This window comes from Megalopta genalis, chromosome 1 (genome assembly GCF_051020955.1).
Source record: "Megalopta genalis isolate 19385.01 chromosome 1, iyMegGena1_principal, whole genome shotgun sequence".
Classification (NCBI taxonomy): Eukaryota; Metazoa; Arthropoda; class Insecta; order Hymenoptera; family Halictidae; genus Megalopta; species Megalopta genalis.
The window spans coordinates 43,136,835-43,156,845 of NC_135013.1; the positions used below are offsets into that span (position 1 = coordinate 43,136,835).

Sequence of the window (20,011 nt, forward strand, 5' to 3'; positions counted from 1 at the left end):
AATGCTCACTATTTTTGGCCATATCAATACTTTATTTATAAACTCTCTGCGTAATTCTCGAGCTATTACGAGCCGTGATTGAAATTGAAATCAGCCAGTATCGGTGTCGCGACATAACATGAGGGCGAAACAGTTAAGACCACTTGAAAAACGGTATAACTTTTTTAAAACTGGACTAAATGACTTGCATTTCTTTTAGATCATAGTGGATCTAGTCTATTAGACAATAACTATAATAACTTTTTGAAATTTTCCTATTACTTGAAATGACAAACAAAATAAAAAGCTCTTGTTTTTAACTTTTCTATTTGAATCTAAAACGAAATTTAAAAAATGTTTTTGTAGATTTTGATAAGAAAATTTCATCGAAATCGGTTAACGCAGAGCCAAGCTACAAGCGTCGAAAGGTTCAACCCTTTGCACTCGAGTGGCAACTCTAAGGCGTCATTAACAATTGCTCTACCACGTGCCTAAATAATATTAACGTAATCAAATTTGTTTACATTTCGCGAAACGTAACTGTTGTACGAGTCACAAAATTCAATTTCATACGTATAAAATGCACTAAATTGTATAAAATGACAATGCTGTGGTTCAGTAAAACTATTTTGCATAGATCGTAAAAAATCGTGATAGAATTGCGATCTTCCCAATCTTTAATTGTTTACAGATCGTATCCGATTTCGATGAAATTTTCACTATGCATATAAGTTACCAATATGAATTCATTTGCATGCAAGATACATAGTTTGCATATACATATGTATATTTTAAGATACACATATATCTGTAGTATCTGGGTAAACCGTGTGTTTGTAGACACACGCAAACGTATAGATAAAATTTCTATTCAAAATCTATTAGAACTTTAAATTTATATTAAATATCTAGCATAATTTAAGAGTTTATTACTCTGAATAATCGAGAACTAATACATTTTCTTAGGAAATTTGTTTCTACGATGACTTTACTCTCAATCAAATAATTATTAAATACTTATATTTGCCTACAAATGATTGAATGCTATTTTTAGATATGTGTTCCAAAGAAGGGAACATTTTCTATTCGTAAAAGTATAATGAATGCACAATGAAAAAAACAAATACACTTATGTTGTATTAACATTTGAAAAATGCTATTATAAAATGACAATGCTGTGGTTCAGTAAAACTATTTTGCATAGATCGTAAAAAATCGTGATAGAATTGCGATCTTCCCAATCTTTAATTCTTTACAGATCGTATCCGATTTCGATGAAATTTTCACTACGCATATAAATTACCGATATCTACAAAAAGCATTTGTTCACTTTTCGTTATGGTCTCAGATAAAAGAGTTAAAAAAACGTTTCAGTCGGAAGCAATTCCAAACAGTTCGGAAAAGATATTTTCGGTAGCTCTATTGTTTTTCAAACTCTACAAAAAACTGTGCATTCGCTTAGGCGAAAAACTATCGTACAATCCGCGAAGGACCACGAACCGTTGGAAAACGTGTCAGAAAGAGAAAGTTTCAATCAAGAACGAAATTTCGGTAGCCACGAAATCGCAACACCGTGCAAGTTGTTAGTCCACGAGGAAGATCTCGAGGAATTCGTGGAATCTGACGACGCAGTATAGACACTTACATACTTGGTTGCTGAAGGAACGAAGGTACGGAAAGTTTCGTAAGTTACGGCTCGGCAGGTGGCTCCGTGCGGTGAGATCTGTCGTTACTCCGGTGTGTCTACCACCACCACCACCACCATCGCCACCACCACCTAGGTCGTTTCGTCAGCAGCAGCACGAGTACGAGTACCAGCACCAGCACCAACCCTGGCTGGCCTACGGTTAGCAGCCCCAAGCGAGTCGAGGCCGCCTGCCGAGCGGCAACCCCCCCGACGCTCAGTGGTACCGCTTCCTTCGTAGCAAGCGTTACGCGCGCGTTCCTCTCCACCGCGTCCACGGTTCTCCATGGATTCTCAACCCTTCGGAAAGTGTCGTCGAATCGTTGTCATTCCCGATCCGTCGTTTCGCTACCGATCGCGGCTACTCGTCGGACAGTGATAATTTCGCCTCTGTTGGCCCACGGTTTCATTTTCGCGCGGATTTAACATCCTTGCGATATACCGAGTGTTCTTGCCGATCCGGTCGTAGCCGCCTGTTGTTTCGTTGCTCGCCGATTATCGGTACCGTTCCCGTACGACTTTCCCCTTCCGGCGAACCGGTGTGTCCAGCATGTAGGTAAATTGATCGCCGCATCGCTCTGTCTCCGGTCGAAACTGCCGTTCGGTTTTGCCCGATGATTCAGGTGGATTTTATTTGCTGATAAGCTGGCAAACAATTCACTCGCGCAACGCTCTCCCGCACTCTTCCGTGTCTATTAGCCTCGCATGAATATAACGCGCTGACAGGGCCAATTAATTTGCGTTCCAGCGGAAGCGCGCCTTCCGACTCTATTTCTTACGATGACGCTTTCATTGCTTTATTGTTTACCGTCTTTACGGTCGCGGTTTCAGCGACTTCGGGAAATGGGTTTCCTTATTTCGGCTCCTGGAACGGATTGTTCAGGCGAACGGATCTTGTAACTGTTATGTTTGAAATGGAAAATTCGTTTGAAACACAGGTTTCTCGTGATTTTTCATCTTTTCAGCTGAAATAGTATGTTTTCATCGTTGTCGAATTAGTTACATGTCACGCTAAATAAATCCAGCGGGAATAAAATAGTACTTATAAAAGCTTTCATTATTACCGCTAAAAAAGTTTTAAAAGAGTTTCTGTGTTCCACAGATCTTTGAAGAGACCGACGTTCGAGTAAAATTAACACGTTCGCGGACAGTGAAAATTTGAACGAGCTGGAAAAATGGACAGGTGATTTATTCTTAAACTAATTGTGACATTTAAATTTTGATTAGCCATATTTTGTTTGAGGGCACGGAAAACATATTTTAATAGTTATGTACAGTGAGTGTTTTAGTATCCATGCCGATACAGATAAGATTATAGTGCGGAATAATTTCAAAAAATAAACGCTATACAGAATTGAATGCAAGATAACGCGGCTCAGGAATTTGAATGTTGTAACATCCACGACATTTTGCATCACAATGAAAATGAATGCTATAGCATTCACGCCCGCGAACGTGTTAATATGTGCGATTCTACAATTTGCAGATTCTCACAACTTTATTTATTTGTTATTTATTTATTTCTATTTCTTTCTTTATTTATTTGTTGTTTGTTTATTTAGTTTTACACCTCCCCGATATTATTTGCGTGTTTCTCGTCGGTGCCCGTTGATCTCTTAGTTCAAAATTTCTGCGTCGAATTTCCTCTGAGATTCGACAGTGATGGAACGTACGTATTCTGCGCGTACATTCCGCTGCATGTGTTGCACAATGCGGGCACGTACGTATTGTTAAAATTTTTTTATGGGTTCGCGTGGGAACGAGAATGTTTCCTCCGAGTTGAAAATGTTTCGTGCGGAATACATTTCGCTCGATAATAGCCGTTGATTATAAATTGTCCGCCGTTTTTGAAGCGCGCAACAGATCCCAGAGTCACGAAAGAACACGGAACACATTCGATTGGGAAATCGTTAAAGAGCCATTGTTCAATCCTCGGATCGAACGGGAGAAACAGTTCTCCGCTAGTCGTAACGCAGTTGCCTTTTGTATTCTAATTCGGTTCCTTAATTTTCTGCGTCTGAGCAATTCCTATTTCTTCGAATACTAACGTGTTTACAGTCAATCCACAGCCGTGAACTTTGTTTGTGCTTCCACAGAGCACGTGCTGCTTTAAACGGCAGCAAATTAATTGTTTTTATATTGACTTAGTGCAATTTACGATCGACTCCCTCACGGAATCATGGAACAATTTATCGACGGTATATTGTCGTAACTTAATTGTTGTAACTTACATTTAGTTATATTAGATCATTGTGCATTATATTCACAATGATATTAAATTTATTTAATGAATCTGTCTATTAGATTTAACAGATATATCTTTCTAATCTAAAATTGCTAGTATCGGTTCGTGTTAATTCAGTAACTAATGGATTTTTATGTTGCGATAACTGTTGTACTGTGATGTTTGTTGTAATTTTATATTTCTTATTCGACAGTAGCAAATTAATTGGTTCAATATATAGCTCGAGATGCAAAAATAATTGTTTTGCCAGCTGTTCCGCCACCGTAACGATTCGAATCAATCGAACAATAACGACGCATACACGCAAATTTTCCTTCTCTTTAGCGCTCGCTGTAATTTTAAAGGACGAACGACCCTCTATTGTCGTGTATACTAAAGACTGGTAGGCATCATAACCGCGAGTGATCGCGCGGAATAGTTGCCAGTGTATAGAACAGTCGTTTGGGAAACTGTTCAACGCGGAACCGATGCTGTGCTTGTAAACTGACTTTCATTTTCCGGGATCCTCGTCCCCGTTTCGATCTTGGCAAGAGGCTTTCAAGAGGGAACAGTATCTCCACGAATTCCGATTCGTCGACGGTAAGTTTTTTCGTCGCGCTCCTCTTCGTTTGCCTCTATTTTTCCCTTCCTGAATATTTCAAGTTGGAATCGAACCGCTTTGACGTGGCAGTCGAATATCCATGAATTCCGCGATCAATAGCACGTTTTTATTCGGCTTGTTAATCCGTACAGCATTTCACTAAGCGGTTCTGTAACCTCTTTAAATCAGTTTCCTTTTAATTCGAACGAAATCGATTCTCAGAGAGAATATGAGTGTACGTACAGTCAGCATTAAAAGCGTTCGTACATTGAATTTCAGATGTTTGACAAATCGTCGAGATTTGAACTGTTATAATTAGAATGCGGATACATCTTCAAAGGCAATTGTCAGAAAATGAAATTGGATAAAAATAAATTGTTTCTTTTAATAATTTTGATGAATTGAAAATAGTGTACATTCTTCTCATGTCTTCGCAATTTTATATTTCGACTACTTGTTTTTGCTAAATGTATAAATGCATGAAAACCGCAGTCTGGTTATAATTTCGTAAAAAAGAGTTACACAATAATAAATCTGGATACGTTTTCAAGCTTGACACCTCTTCCTTCGTAATTTTCTTTTATGTTAATATTATATATTATTTCACAACTCATAACAAACACATTTACTCGAAAGTGTTAGAAATTGAAACCTCTCCAAAATCATTGAGACATTTTTTTCACGAACCAATCGACCACAGATTTGTAGATTAGAGATTTCCATTTAGAACGACCTCTCGAAACTTGCTGTTCGACGTTTAGACATTCTATGAAACAGAAACGAGAAGCAAGTTCGTGTAAAGACATCGTGAACCTCATGTTACTGTAAAGTAAGCAGCACACTTTTTATTTAAAGCTCAATAGAGGGGTTAAAAAAATCGTACATCAGCGTGTAAGATGTCATTGTGAAGCGGAGACTTTAGTCTTGAAGTCTGTATTAGGATCAGTCGTGAAAAAAATTTTTGAGTGTATTTACAGACATTTCAATCCGTCATATTTTCCAGAAAGTGCATGTCTCCAGATTCCCACCTGTTACATTATGCAGAAATATGTTACAGGAAAATGAACGGGGCACAATGTAAGTAGAAGCTTCGAGCTTTAGAATTAGTCTAAGTTCGTTGTTGTATGACTCGCTTTTACGAAATTATAACAAACAGTTCGAATATCGACAATTTGTCAGAAATCTGAAATTCAGTGAACGAATACTTACGCTGGAAGCAATAATCATTATTCTCGCGGAATTATTGCACTCGAATTGTTTATTAAGCCAATAAATCTTTTTAGAATACTTGTAACTAATACTTGTAACTTGAAAACTAATCGTGAGATTAGTTTCTTCACCAGAAGCAAACGTTTCCAAAGTTATTGCTATTATACACAATCGTATAACGTGTTTTTCTTTCTTAACTCCTAGAATCTCGGGAAATTCTTTTTTCGTCACTAAATTGTTTTAGTGTAGAAAGAAATTACTGTTTCTAGGTTGAAAAATTAAAAACATTACAATGACTTTAAAAATGCGATGTAGGATGTTGTATCTTTTTATTGAAATAATTAACTGTTGCCTGTATATCGTCGGTCGCTGTATGACATATCTGTAACAAAATTCTAGTTATGAATTTTTAAAGAACAGTATGCTCTAAGAACTATCATAATTCAATCGACTTCTACAAGTCTACAATTAAAAATCTAGACATACAGTTAAAACGTGATGATCGCTTGGTTATATAAAAAGACACATTTTAGATAAAGTAATATGCCAAATAATATTGTAAAAGTAATAACACAAAATTCAGAAAAAATAAGGATGAGAAAAAACAATAGTGATTGTAATATTAAATAATGTAATAGATTTTTAGAACATTCAAAGATATATAATGTTTAATTTCAGTTTAAAAATTTCAGAATACAATTGTAATTAATTCTAAAGTAGTTAATTCAACAGATTTTTGTTGTTAGATTTCGTTTTCAGATGTTCTATAAATTTGAATTTAGAGATCTAGAAGATTCCGTCGAGATGCGATTGAAATCTTAACGTCTCCTTTAATTAAAAAATGTTTAATTTTATTTAAAGCAATACAAATTATATTGTACGTATTAAGAGTACGATGGTACGACGTATGCTTAAATTTAGAGCAACTCAACTCCAACAAATATTTAAACAAGTTGATCGAAACATGTACTGTATCCTATTAAACTTTTTCTGCGCATTGAAGCCATTCGTGCATTCACATTGTTCTCTTATAAACCGAGATTGGACTGCGTTTTCAATTGTTGGTGCAGGTTATTTTTTCCACTAAATCTTTTATAGATTTTTTGAAATAATATTTAAGACACTGTTTCGAATAAAATAATATTGAGAATGCCGATTTAATTATAATAATATTGAAGACACTGATTTAAATATAATGCTATAATTATAAATCTATAAATAATTTAGTAAAACTTCAATATTACAATGAGAAACTAAAAGTTTCAAAATATTTCTTAGTATCAATTTAATGCAAAGCGAAAAGTTACATCTCATTTTATTAATATAATAATTTATATAAAGTGTATATAGGAAGTGATAAAGTAATATATCACAAAATATCAATATTCGATTCAAGACTCCAAATCTAATTGACTGGACTATGTATTCCTTACAATTTTTCAAAAATTTTGAATAAGGTTGTAAAAAGATATATGTATTCCTATCAATAATTCATCAGTAGACTGCGGTCTTTATGCAAAGTAAAAATTGTTTAAGTTAATTGTAGGAAACAGAAATTAGATGAAAATGTCTTTATAATTATTATTATTATTATTATTATAATTAAATAAAATTTATAATTTTATATTTTATCGATTCATTTTTGTCATAAATGCATAAAATCCGCAGTCTATTCATTAGTAAGAATTAATTGCAATGGTAAAAATTAAAAATAAGGTGTTCATTTAACGAATAATTAAGGTTATTTTCATCAATTGGAGCATTTTCTGTCATTTTAGTCCACGAGGGACTAATTCATACTTCTGCAAAGTTTCATCAAAATCGGCGTGTATCAGAGAGAGAGAGTTTTACCAATCCTACCACTAACCCTTGTTAGTGACTTGTAAACCTAGTGTTAGTAACAAAAGAAGAAGAACTTGTAATTTCAATTTGAGTCGGTTAAATCGAATTCACATGGAAGGGTTAAAATAGATCTGCTCACAGAGGGTTAAGGTCAAGAATTAGGTATCTTTGAAAGTCCCGTGTTGCAGCAGGTGAGGTTCCTAATTATACGGCGTCGAGACTTTCTCCTTGCAGCGCGGGAAAGTATGGTCGCCCACGCTGTTTTGCACCAACCATTCAGTCAAAGATGACTACAAAGCACGGAAAGTTCCGTGCATATCCGCAAAAAAGCAATTCGCCAAATTCCAAGCTCCTTTCAGCGTTTTTAACGTTTTCAAACCGCCGTTTTTATGTCACGAATAGGATAGAGAGGCCGGTCACCGTGAGATGACCGATTGTTGTGCCTTTAGTTTGTTTGCGGGCATAATTAACCAAAATTAAACAAAATAAAAGACGAAAGAACAAACCGTTGACCATTTCACAACCGTTGACCGCTCCACTAGCCTAATTGACATTTTCTTTTAATGAAAGGAAAAAGTAGACAACTAGACGTCGTTAGACAGAGAAACCTTCTTTTTTGCATAAATGAATACACTCGAACCAGTTTTTGTGCCACTTTCTTTGTACAATTTTTTTTGTGCGACTCTTGTTGTGCGATTTTTGTACGCGGTATATGAAAAATGTTTCCTCAAAATTCATAATATACATAAAAAGTGTGCAATAGAAAGTAAGGAATGTAAAGATTACTTTGTCGTAAGATTGTCTGAATGTCCAAATGTATTTCATGATCATGTTGTATATTTTATCAATGAATTACATTGCACATCTGCACATTTACATGTTACATCATAAAAGAAAATAAGTCAATTCAGAACGAGTGCGAGGTAGTTTTCCCAAGTGACGAAACTTATTTTGAACCACGTAGTAATAATAAGTAGCGGTACAAAAGAATGTTATTAAAAAGAAATCAGTAAGATAGTATATACTATATAAGACGTTCAAAAGTCTGCACATTTTGAAAATTTTCTATGCGCAGAAAAAGTATGTGCATGTGTAAATTAAATATTTAAAAATATAAATTGATTTTTGTAACTCGTTTGGAAAAGCAATTTTTAGTTGCATCGCGAGATTTTTAGTTATTTTGTATGCAAGACATTTTTTATGCGGTCCCTATTTAGCGCACAAACACAGTTTTGAATGTATATATTATGTATACTACATGATATCGTGGAAACGTAATGGATTATAAGGATATCGATTCGGTTTACTTACGATATAAATGCCATATGGCCACGCGTATGTTTCACCCGCGCATCTGATAAACGTAACGAACGATGTATATGACGGAATTTCAAGCAGTGTCGTGTCAGACTTCTTGAAAGTATGCGACTCGTTTTCTCTGTGGCCGCATACTTTTATCTACGATTTATCTACGGTAGAACGATTTTTTTTTACTCTACGTCCTGATTCTGTTGAATTTGACAGCCTCTATGGCGTCAGAGAAATGTTCGCAGGTAAATAGAAATAACATCTTATTTTGTATTTAATTTTCTTCGTGTCAATGATCGATGCGGTGATCATTGGGATGCTATATATCAACGGAGATGAAATATTAATGTAACACAACACGCATACATAATTAATAAGATTAAAAGAACTATTAGTGTAAAATAAAAATATTGCTAGGGGAAGAAATGAAAATATTTAGTATCATTTATCACAGAATGTGTTCAATCTTGTTTAGTCTCATATTTTAGTAATTTCTGGAGGCAGACTTTCAGTTTTTCTTCCTTTGTAAAACTTCCTTTGTGGACCTGCTTAGGCATGTTACATTTAGAATAAAATATGAAACTAAAATATAGAAATTTATTGTTAATTATTTTATCGATTATTATCTCTAATTAAAGATGTATACAGGGTGGTTCTACTAATTGTGCCTACCTGTAACACTTTATCCAGTGAATATAGAATAAAGATTGTACAGGAAAATTTGACACCATGTAACAAGATTTATTATACTATAGTACGTTTTTTTTCACAAGTGCGCCAGTGCACTTTCGAAGTACAACTACAGTTTTGTTTTAAAAATAGAATAAAATTCTTTTTTAAACATAACTTCTAACTCTAAAAATTATAGGAAGAACTCAGGTTTATTTGATGGGGCGCGAAGTTCAGTCTATCAACGAAATATATTGATTAAGCTATGAATAAAACCATTCATTCGCATACGTAAAAGCAATAATCGTGTTGAATCTGTGGGCATTAATGTTGTGGAACGACTGCAGCATAAACTCCACTATTATGCAAATGGAATGATAGTTATCGTAAAACGTAATGCATGTTCGAATACTATATCCACGAACTATAGGAGGTGAACATATGCGATATTGGATATTTATGAAAATAAATAAAGAACCGTATGAAAGGTATGATAATGCATGTTTTAGAGACTTGGGTAAGAAAACATTTACCAGAATGAATATTCTACCCTCTGTGGAAACTTTTCTGTGCTGTTGTGATATCGATCATCAATTGGAGTTAAACATCGCATAGGCTTTACGTAACATGTAAAGCGAGAATTAATTAAGCATAACAATTACGCTCTGCAGGCACAACATTCAATCACTCGGTTAATACGAATTAGTCACGCTTCTGCAAAAGTAAAAGTTTCAACGCTTTCAATAACATGCAACAAGCACAAAGTCTTCATGAATTTAAAGTACTTTAATTAAACAACTTAGAATCGGGAGGATAAATTGTATAACATCAAATATAATTTCAACGTTGTTACATTTTGCGAAACCTAATACAATTTGTAAAATGTAATGAATTAAGCAGTCAAAATAAAGAATAAAATATTTGGAATTGACATTCAGAAAGTTCATGCAACATAAATTACATTCATAACGAAGAAATTACATAATGCAAAATAATTTGTAACATTTTTTTTTATTACGCTATAAGACCTGCTACTGGGTTAATAGCAGCATGCAAATTGCTGTGCATACCAACACGACAGAGAATAAATTGGCATAGTCTTGTTTTAAGGATTATGGGACCCGTCATAATGTCGGGTCACAATTTTTTCATTTACGATTATTCAATCAATTTATTGAAGAAATTAAAAATTGCTAAAAACTTGGATAAATATATTGTTATTACCTCTATAAAGTAATATAATACAGTTGCTTTCAGTGCTCAAAGTCAGCCAAATATTTTTGCAGCCACTGACACTGAAATGAATGTTTCATCGTGAAGGTTGAGCTTGTTTGCTGCCCTACAAGTTAATTTCTGATTAATTGAAATGCTAATGTAAATTTGTGAAAACGAAAGCACTTATAACCTTTTACGTGTGGTCACGCGAAAAAAAGCGCTTACGTATAATAAATTCACGAATTTATTACTGACCACAGCGAATATTTGCTTTGTAGTATAAAATTGCATCCAAGAACGCAGTAATTTCTATGAATTAATTGAGAGGGAAAAAGTGAAGGCTATAGATTAAATAGCTTACCGCGGGCAAAGTACGCGGAATATAAGCTAATTTATTCAACGCATTAGCGTACACTCGCTGCAGAAATAGAAAATTAGTATGTATAAATACGGTGTCCTTAGCTTGTTTCATAATGCAAACGTCATTTTCGGTGTACACATTTTTTCAGATTGAGCAGATATTTTAATCGATTTATTAAAAATACACAGTATAATTTCCTTTCTAAAAGCGAAATAAAATTATAAAAATGAAGCATTTGTTGGCACGAATATACGTTAAAATTTATTTTCCTCTTAACATATTTTATATACAGAATCATTCAATTGCGATCGTCCATATTTTGAGTTAACATAACGATATCAGAAATCATTCTATGCAAAAAGTCTTATATTGGACAGTATTGTAAAACATGATTATAATAGACGAATGTGTGAGGAAATAATTTATGTAATGCTTAATATTGTATAATCGAATATTCGTATATCCTTAAAAAAATATAGTATTTGGCAAAAAAGTACAATGTGATAAGCAGATTGCGGATCTTGTAAGAAGCAGTAGCTAATTAAACGAATCTTTTTGCCGAATTACTTAAATCGTTCTACTCTTCTATAAAGCCCCTGAATAGTCATATATTCTATAGTATATACATATATCATAATTATCTATTATACGCAATAAATTATGTTATAAAATATTTTCAAAATATTATATATACATAACTTTAATAAATTACTTATTATAAATAGAAAAAAAAGTGTTGTATCCCCTACCATCTTTTATAATGGAAATATTAACAATAATCAATAAATAAATAAATTAGTGAAACTAAAATGCTGTAGACGTTTGTATGGGTCATATGAAACCCAGCCACCGGCCACTACGGCCCGTTTTGCGAGGATTAATAAAGAAGAGGGCAGCAGTATTATCGAGTGAGATATAATGCATTAACAAAGGGAAGGATCCGCATCACTAACGAGTGAAATAGAATGAATTAACAAAGAAAAAGTCTGCGCTGCTAATGAGCGAGATATTAATAAAGAAAGGGTTTGCAGTACTAATGAGTGATCGATGCTTCTTATTGATTGGCATGACGAAATATCAGTCAAGTGTTAGGAGCTAATCGGAATAATGTGAACGACACTATTACTATTATTGAGATACACTTGGAAATAACGATACAGTGAGGTAGTAAAACTGCGGCACCATAAACGAGATTACAAATAGCATTTGCGGAATCGAGTCAGACAAAGTCATTACATTACCAGAACTAACTTCGAAAATGTAGAGAAATGATGTGACAAGAAAGACCAGTGATAATGTCTTTTTTGTGGAAAATAAGAAGACTGTAATCATTTTCACATAATGAAAATATGAAAATTCCAATTAGCATGAAAAGTAACATCTATCTAGAAATATAAGCAAATTAGTAATGTATTGTATAGTAATTTTTATAATGTATTGTTATTAATGATCCGAAATTTCCTGAAGTCTGCTTGTTTAACTATATCTCTCATTAAAATATTTATAATTTTACACTAATTTTCTAACAATTTTTAAAATATTCAAGCGAATAAGGATAATTCACTTTCATCCTCAGTATGAACTGGTGAAAAAATGTATTTTTAAAAAAAGATTGATAAATATTATTTGGCATGGGGTTGATTTTATACAGTATTGATGAATCATTATGATGATACATCCGGTCGGCTGGCGGATCCAAACCTTACTTTACAATTCCGCTGAATTTACTGATCCATTGTATTACGTCTAAGAATAGAAATAGCCGAAGCCGACAATAACACACGATTACGAATTATAGACAAGTACAGCTGGTCGTATTCAGTAGCACGTGTATCTGACATGTCTCAGAGGTAAAAATGAATTGTTGTGTGGATACTAATTTGATCGTACATTTTCAAATTGTATTTATACACAGCGGATCTTTGTGCAAAATAAAAATTGTCTAAACCAATTGCTAGAAACAGAAATCAATAAATAATAATAAATAAATAAATGTCATAAACACATAACAAAATCCGCAATCTAGTCACAAATAGAGGAATGTTGTTTATGGACGATAAATATTTCATTATACTTGAACGCGTTTCATGATGTTTCGTGCGACATGTGACTCATCTGTTGCGTTGTTTTAATTTCTATATTTGCAACATGTTTACAAAATTATATCCGAAGTAAAAGAATAATCGAGAAATTGTCTCCTATTATATTAAAAGATTTACCAAAAACATATTTGTTATGTTATGAAAAAGAGAAACTTACAGGGGGACGTTACAGGGGCTAGTAACCCGAAAACAGCATAAAAGTTAAGAATTTGTAATATTTAATAGTATCTATATTGTATTATAATATAATATATACACTGTAAATATTAATTATTAGTAAATAATATATGTAACTTATTTTGTCATTTATGAATAATATTAATACATACTATAAATACTAATTTCTGTTTATAGTGTTATTTTAATTATCAAATTCAGTACTAATTCTATTTGTGTGATATGTATTTATTAAATGCAATACGCGCAAAACAATAAAATTTGTAATATAATATATGTTATAAGTATAAAAATTATCTTGTTCATTATCGTAAATACCAACATCTTTAGGTCAGTACACGTGCTATACAACATTTGTGACAAATTAATTGGACATGAGAACATTGATTGTCTGATAGGAAGAAAGTAATGGCTTGTTCCTAGAATGGCTAGGACATAATCTGTAATAATCGTGATCGTTGCAGGTTATGTAGGGTTCTATTGTCAGTCGAGCTTATAGTGTTATATCTTCTTGCATTATTTACTATGTCACTTGATGTTAGTAAAACCAGAGTTTTCCGATATATTATCTATGCGAGGTAATTATATGAGGTATTATATGAATTATATAGGTATTATATGAATCGGTATATATTGAATAAAAATTGTAAGTTATTCAGAAAAAGTTTGTTAAACATATGATATATTTAATATAGTAAAAAATATGTAGAATGTTTATAAATGAGTATATTACAGTGACATAATCTACGCTATTATGACATAGACTCGTATTCATGTAGCTTCCAATTCAAGTTATACTACGATCCCTGAATATCTGATAACTAGTGCTTTTAAGAAATTGTTATAGATTATTTGCATTTGTACTATTCGATCAATGCCACTTTTGTTTCACATTACTCGATTGCAGGAAGCAAAAGATTCAATTTGCTTATTACTAGCCCCTGTCTTTCTAATGGAGACAAAAACGAATAGTGTTGAATAGGCGACAGGGAAGGAATAATCCATAATATGATGAAGTTGGCGATACATAAAGCGATGAACAATGTACGATTGGAAGGGTACAATGAATCAAAATGATCTTTCTAAAACCTAAAAGCACGTCCTCTTTTGTTCAAATAACCACTTATTCGCTGTATTTAGCAAAGTTTTTTTATGTCTACTGAAGATTGAACATAGAGAATCTTATTTAACGTTCGTATTACCCCTTAATGTTAAATATTTTCATGTTCAATGATACTTTAAAAGAGAAAAGTCAACAAAAGAGTGAGTCAAAGGTGACTCACTAAAGATAGTTCACTGTGACGTGGCGCGGAGTAAAAAGATTATCATTCAAAATGGGTGACATAGTGTCAGGCATCAAGTTCAAACCTTAGATGCTATCTACTCATATTCACTATCGATCATCGTGTTGTGCGAATGTAATTTTGAACATATTTGAAAATAATGGTACGTGCGCTTTGTTTCAAAGATTGCAAAGAGAAACGAAATAGTGGCGAGAATATATCTCTCCCATATATGCAGCATGCACATTTTATATTTAATCAATTAAATTTGTTTTCTGAAAACTAAACATTTTTACATATTCGTTAATGCCGAATATTAAAACGTCGTGTGTCACTCTTACGAAATTGCAGATGTATTATACTTGCATACTTCACTGTAACGTCACATCTTTGTATCAAGCAAACTATCTGAAATCTGGATGTTTATGGGTACATATGGTTTAACACTGGTACTGATATATATTTTATGTATGATTTATGCCTTAAAGTTTAATAAATATGTTCAGTTCTTATTTAACCATTAAAGTTTCTTTTCTTAACCCAATAATTATATTAGAGATGATAAACTAGAGAATTATTGACAGAGTAAAGATATACATTGTTTAAACCAGGACTCGGAATTTAGGGCACGTAACATGGGGATCGCGAGGGCTACGCCCCTTGACTTCCGTCATACGTCCCGTTCACCCGTGGTCGCCTCTTGGGGTGGGAGCACATGAGACACCTATGCCTGCTGCTTTATGTTTACGCGTGTAGCATTTAGGCGACCGTGGGTGAGTGAGACGGGAGCGACGCGCCACGGGAGCCACGAGGCGTGACCCTCGCGATCCTTATGTTGCGTTCCGATAATTCCGAGTTTTCGAAAATTCTGAACAAATTAGCAAGGTAGGCAATATAAACAATTTTTGTTGATCCCTGAACCAGATGAACATTTAAATAGAATTTCGTTACATCAAGTATAAATCAGAACGGAAAGCTATCAAATATACTAGTAAATTATGCTTAAAGCAACAGTTATAAATAATATAACTGTTAGAAATAATATAATTTCCGTCCTCAAGGTTACGTAAATATAATATAGAATAATCCTATTGCTAAAAATAGCAATTTTGAGTAAAATTTTCTTTGTGCTCCATATGCCATGTAGGATGATCAGATTAATGAATGCACCTAGTATAACAAGCTATGTATATCGAGTCAGTCAAAAGTTTTCTCATTCCAGTCAACGAATAGTGTCAATTTTATTTCTTGCGTGGGCATTAGACTACGATTTCCGTAACCCTCGTAAAATTCCCTACAGGAAATGAAAATACAAAATTCAAAGGTTCGAAAATAACTGTTATCAAAGTTCCTCGAACATGAAAGTGAAAAGTTTCTCGAAGATGATATTAGGCCATTCCATAAATTCGTGCCTTGAGTAGTTACTTATACCATTATTTTAAACACACTTATAACTTCCACGGGAAAACGTAATGACACTCGCAACTTCTTCTTACATTTCCCGTTGGTCCATTATTCAACAGCGGTGAAACTTTTTCGTCTTTTCTTCAAGATAGTTATCCGAACTATTTTTATAGGGCCTCGATATTTTCAATTTTTTTAAATCCAACGAAGACTTTTATAACTAACTTACAGATTTTATGCATTTATGATAAAATGGGTAAGTAAAATACAGAGCAACGACGAAATCAGAGAAATTTAACACTAGAACTACCGATCATCTCGATCGGTTTCTGATGCTTTTACAATTTCTGATATTATAAAAATCTTTCTACGAAAAGTTTTTAAATACACTTGTTTATTCGAGCGTTCAGGGTGTCCCATTAGTGGTTAGTAGCAAGATTGCATTTATTTTAATTTTGTAGCATTCTAATATACAGGGTGTTTCAAAAGTCGCTCACTGAAGTAACTTTTTCCTTAACACAAATGCAATCCGCGGCTTTGTTTTCGAGTTATTAACGAAAAACACTGACCAATGAAAGGCGAGCTCAGCTAACGTGAGGCAGTCGAACCAACGCGCGGACCAATTCCGCTCATTGACTCGGCTGTCTTGCACCAGCTGATTTCGTCTCTCATTGGTCAATGTTTTTCGTTAATAACTCGTAAACAAAACCGCGGATGGCATTTGCGCTAAGAAAAAGGTTATTTCAAACGACCTCAGGAATCCCTCATGTCTCGATTGTGAATGACTTTTGGAACACCCTATATATTAGAATGGTACGAAATTTAAATAAATGCAAACTTGCTACTGTCATAAAACAATTCAGGGTGACCCAGAACTCCTGCTACACCTGCAAAATTCTTTTGCTCTCTGATTGCTCCATAGTTTTCGTTAATAACTCGTTAACAAAATCGCGGAGAACATGTTTGCGAACGAAAATGTTATTTCAAGTCATCTGAGAAATACTTCCAAATGACAGTAGTTGTTGCATTATCTTCAATTTGTTAAAACTATTAAAATACTTGTATTTCTTGCAATGGATATAGAAAACTTTTATTCTGTGTAAAGATCCCGTCTCGTAATATAATTTAAGGATCATGGTGATCAACTTTTCCAACCATAATGTAATATTATTTAACGTTTCGTCGAAACAAATGTATGAATATCGTCACAGGAATAAAATGATTTCGGTTTGTCAATTATGTGGCGTCGATAAAAAAAAATTACTATAGATATATTCGAAAACGTGCTCTTGAACATCGTTCTTAGATTGCTCTCCAGCAGCTAAGCTAAATTGCATCGCTTTTTACTGTGCGGTGTTTCTAAATCGATGTGAAAAACGTGTATACCCATTGTGAAACGAACCTATAGGATGGTCCGATACAATGAAGTTACCCGTAAGATAATGGAAACATGTGGTAAATGCAGAATGTCCTGTAACGTGTATTAAGAAATTTATGCCGTAGTACATAGAAAGGATAAAAAAGGATCAATATGAAAGCGTATTAGATATAACAAGTTTTATTTTTAATAAACCCTACCTGTAAACTTGTGTTGTGTCATAGTGTAAGGTAATCATGTAAAATACATAAATAAAAACACGAAATCTTTTATTTATTAATTCCTATAAAATTTCATAGCTGTATAATGGTTTCCACTTCACTTCGACTTTGTATCAATCAATCACAATTTTTGCAAAATTTACCAGAAGAATCTTCTAAGCGTCAAGTTTCAATAGTTTTCCTGTTACAATCATGTTTCTTTCCTTTTGTAAAAGTACGTTAAAATAAATAAATTCGATCTTTTGCTGGACTTATTGCTTATGGTAGCAATTCAAGCATGAAAACGTCGAGGCAGCTGTGCATAATATTTAAGAAAATTGCGCTGCGAGTTTATCGATTTCCTATAACATCGGATAAGTTAGTCTCAGTTCTTGAAAGAGTTAATTTCTGACGCAGAAAATTGAAGCACTTGCTCGTTTTAATTTGAATGATTTTCTCACGCTGTTCATTTGTAGAAACAAGTTAATTGCAGCGGTAATGAGGCTTTCAAGCTAACTGTGCTTTCCGAACTAGTGACATTACCGTTGTTCTTCTTACCGTTAGCGAACTTTATGTCGTCCATCAAACGCAGAATGATTTCCTTTTGGAATCTAAGTAACGAGAGAAATGAGGTGTAAGAAAAAAATATTTTGAATCATCAATTTCATGAAAGCTTCTAGAAATTAGATATTTTATGTTTTGAAAATATGTGACAAACTATACGGGATATTAAATAATATTAAAGGAGTAAGTAGTAATTTTGTTCCATTCCACACTTTTACATTAAACATTTTTGGTGTTGTTTAACTGAATATCTATTGTAATTAAAATGCGACCGTAAGTATAATACTTGTAACATAAGACAATTTATTATAACCGTATAGAGAAATAAAAATACACGTTTCTAATTAAAACTTCGATATTAAACTTCGTTCGAAGAACATTGTAAAATTAAAATTCGTCGTCACTCTTTCTATTATTTATATTTTTTATATTATTTATATTTAATATTATTTATATTTATTATTATATTACTATTATTTATATTTATATTTTTTACATATACTTCGCTTTGTATATTTTTTAACTATTGCTTTATTATTTGCTAATTACTCATTTATGCTTTGTTTACCGAAATATACAAGTAAATTACCCTATTGTATGAATTTTCGTGTAAGTAATTCTATCATAGTTTGATTGCAAACAGTAACAAAAGCGCTATTAAAAATGTATTATCTCTGAATACTGCTATCCATTAATTAAACATAGTTCTTTGTATTGACTGAGATTTCTCGATGTAAATATTTTTTTTCCAACATTTCACTGACATGAAAGCTTACTTTGTTAGCGATTTGAACACGATCTGATTGTGATGTGCATCAGGAAAGTAAACTCCTTATGTAACCCGACTTCCATCGTTCCGGAACATTGATCAGCTAATCAGTTTAATTGATCCGCTGATCGATTAAAAACGGAAGGACGGTGTTTCCGATGGAGTTTGAGTGATAGCACGTGTCTTTATTGATGTTGACGGAGTTTCTCGCAGTACTTGTAGCTTTATGAATGCAAACGAGACCTTGGTTTTGTTATTATAAATAAAATTTGGTGGGTGTATGTGATGTTATCGTAATTATTATGTGTCAATTTTATTGTAATCGAATATTTTAAACAGAGACAGGAGAAAATTAAACAATAAATGAATAAGAGCAGCATCCAGAGATCTATTTAATCAAGAGTTCGTATCAGATAAGCTCTATGTAATTTTTTATGGAATGCACGTTATTACTGCGCTTAATTAAAATTTCTTATCGCTCTAAATGAAACTTGAACTTCTATGAGTTTTATAAATGGAAACTTCTATTGTGCTGCAATGTTCATACGATGTAGATATCTGTTATATAGTTGTATAATACAACTATATCTACAACTTATATAATATTGTATATATACCTAGATATACACACACACACACATAAATATTAAAGCTTACGTTACGTGTGACTTTTAATTTATCAGACGTAATGAACTGAAAATATTAGTAATATTTCTAATGCAGTTTGTTGTATATAGGAAGCACATTTCGACAATAAGGTTTTTTTAGCAATCAAAATATTAGAAATAATTATAGATCACAGTTAAAATATTAGAAATAATTACAGATTACAATTGAAATATTAGATATAATTATGGATTACAATTAAAATATTAGAAATAATTATAAATTACAGTTAAAATATTAGAAATAATTATAGATTACATTTAAAATACTAGAAATATATATTTATGAAACAGGCTGAAATTATTTAACACCAGGATTATCGAGCCTAAACGCGAATAATGCACATTATTTTATAACCATGACAAAATTTGGTTTA

At 32.9% G+C, this 20,011-nt stretch overlaps 1 protein-coding gene across 14 annotated transcripts in view; it reads left to right on the forward strand.

The window, feature by feature from the left end:
• Nucleotides 1-1,835: 1,835 nt before the first annotated feature.
• Nucleotides 1,836-20,011, forward strand: part of LOC117219502 (uncharacterized) — a 326,730-nt gene continuing 308,554 nt past the window's right edge. For 5 of the 14 annotated variants that reach the window (XM_033469054.2, XM_033469472.2, XM_033469551.2 and 2 more), the window contains exons 1-2: nucleotides 1,841-2,219; nucleotides 4,233-4,487. The gene's annotated coding sequence lies outside the window, so the exon portion shown is untranslated. Of the gene's footprint in view, nucleotides 2,287-3,716; nucleotides 3,862-4,232; nucleotides 4,488-20,011 lie in introns of those variants that run through there. The other 9 variants (XM_033468719.2, XM_033469712.2, XM_033469790.2 and 6 more) reach the window with 7 other exon arrangements.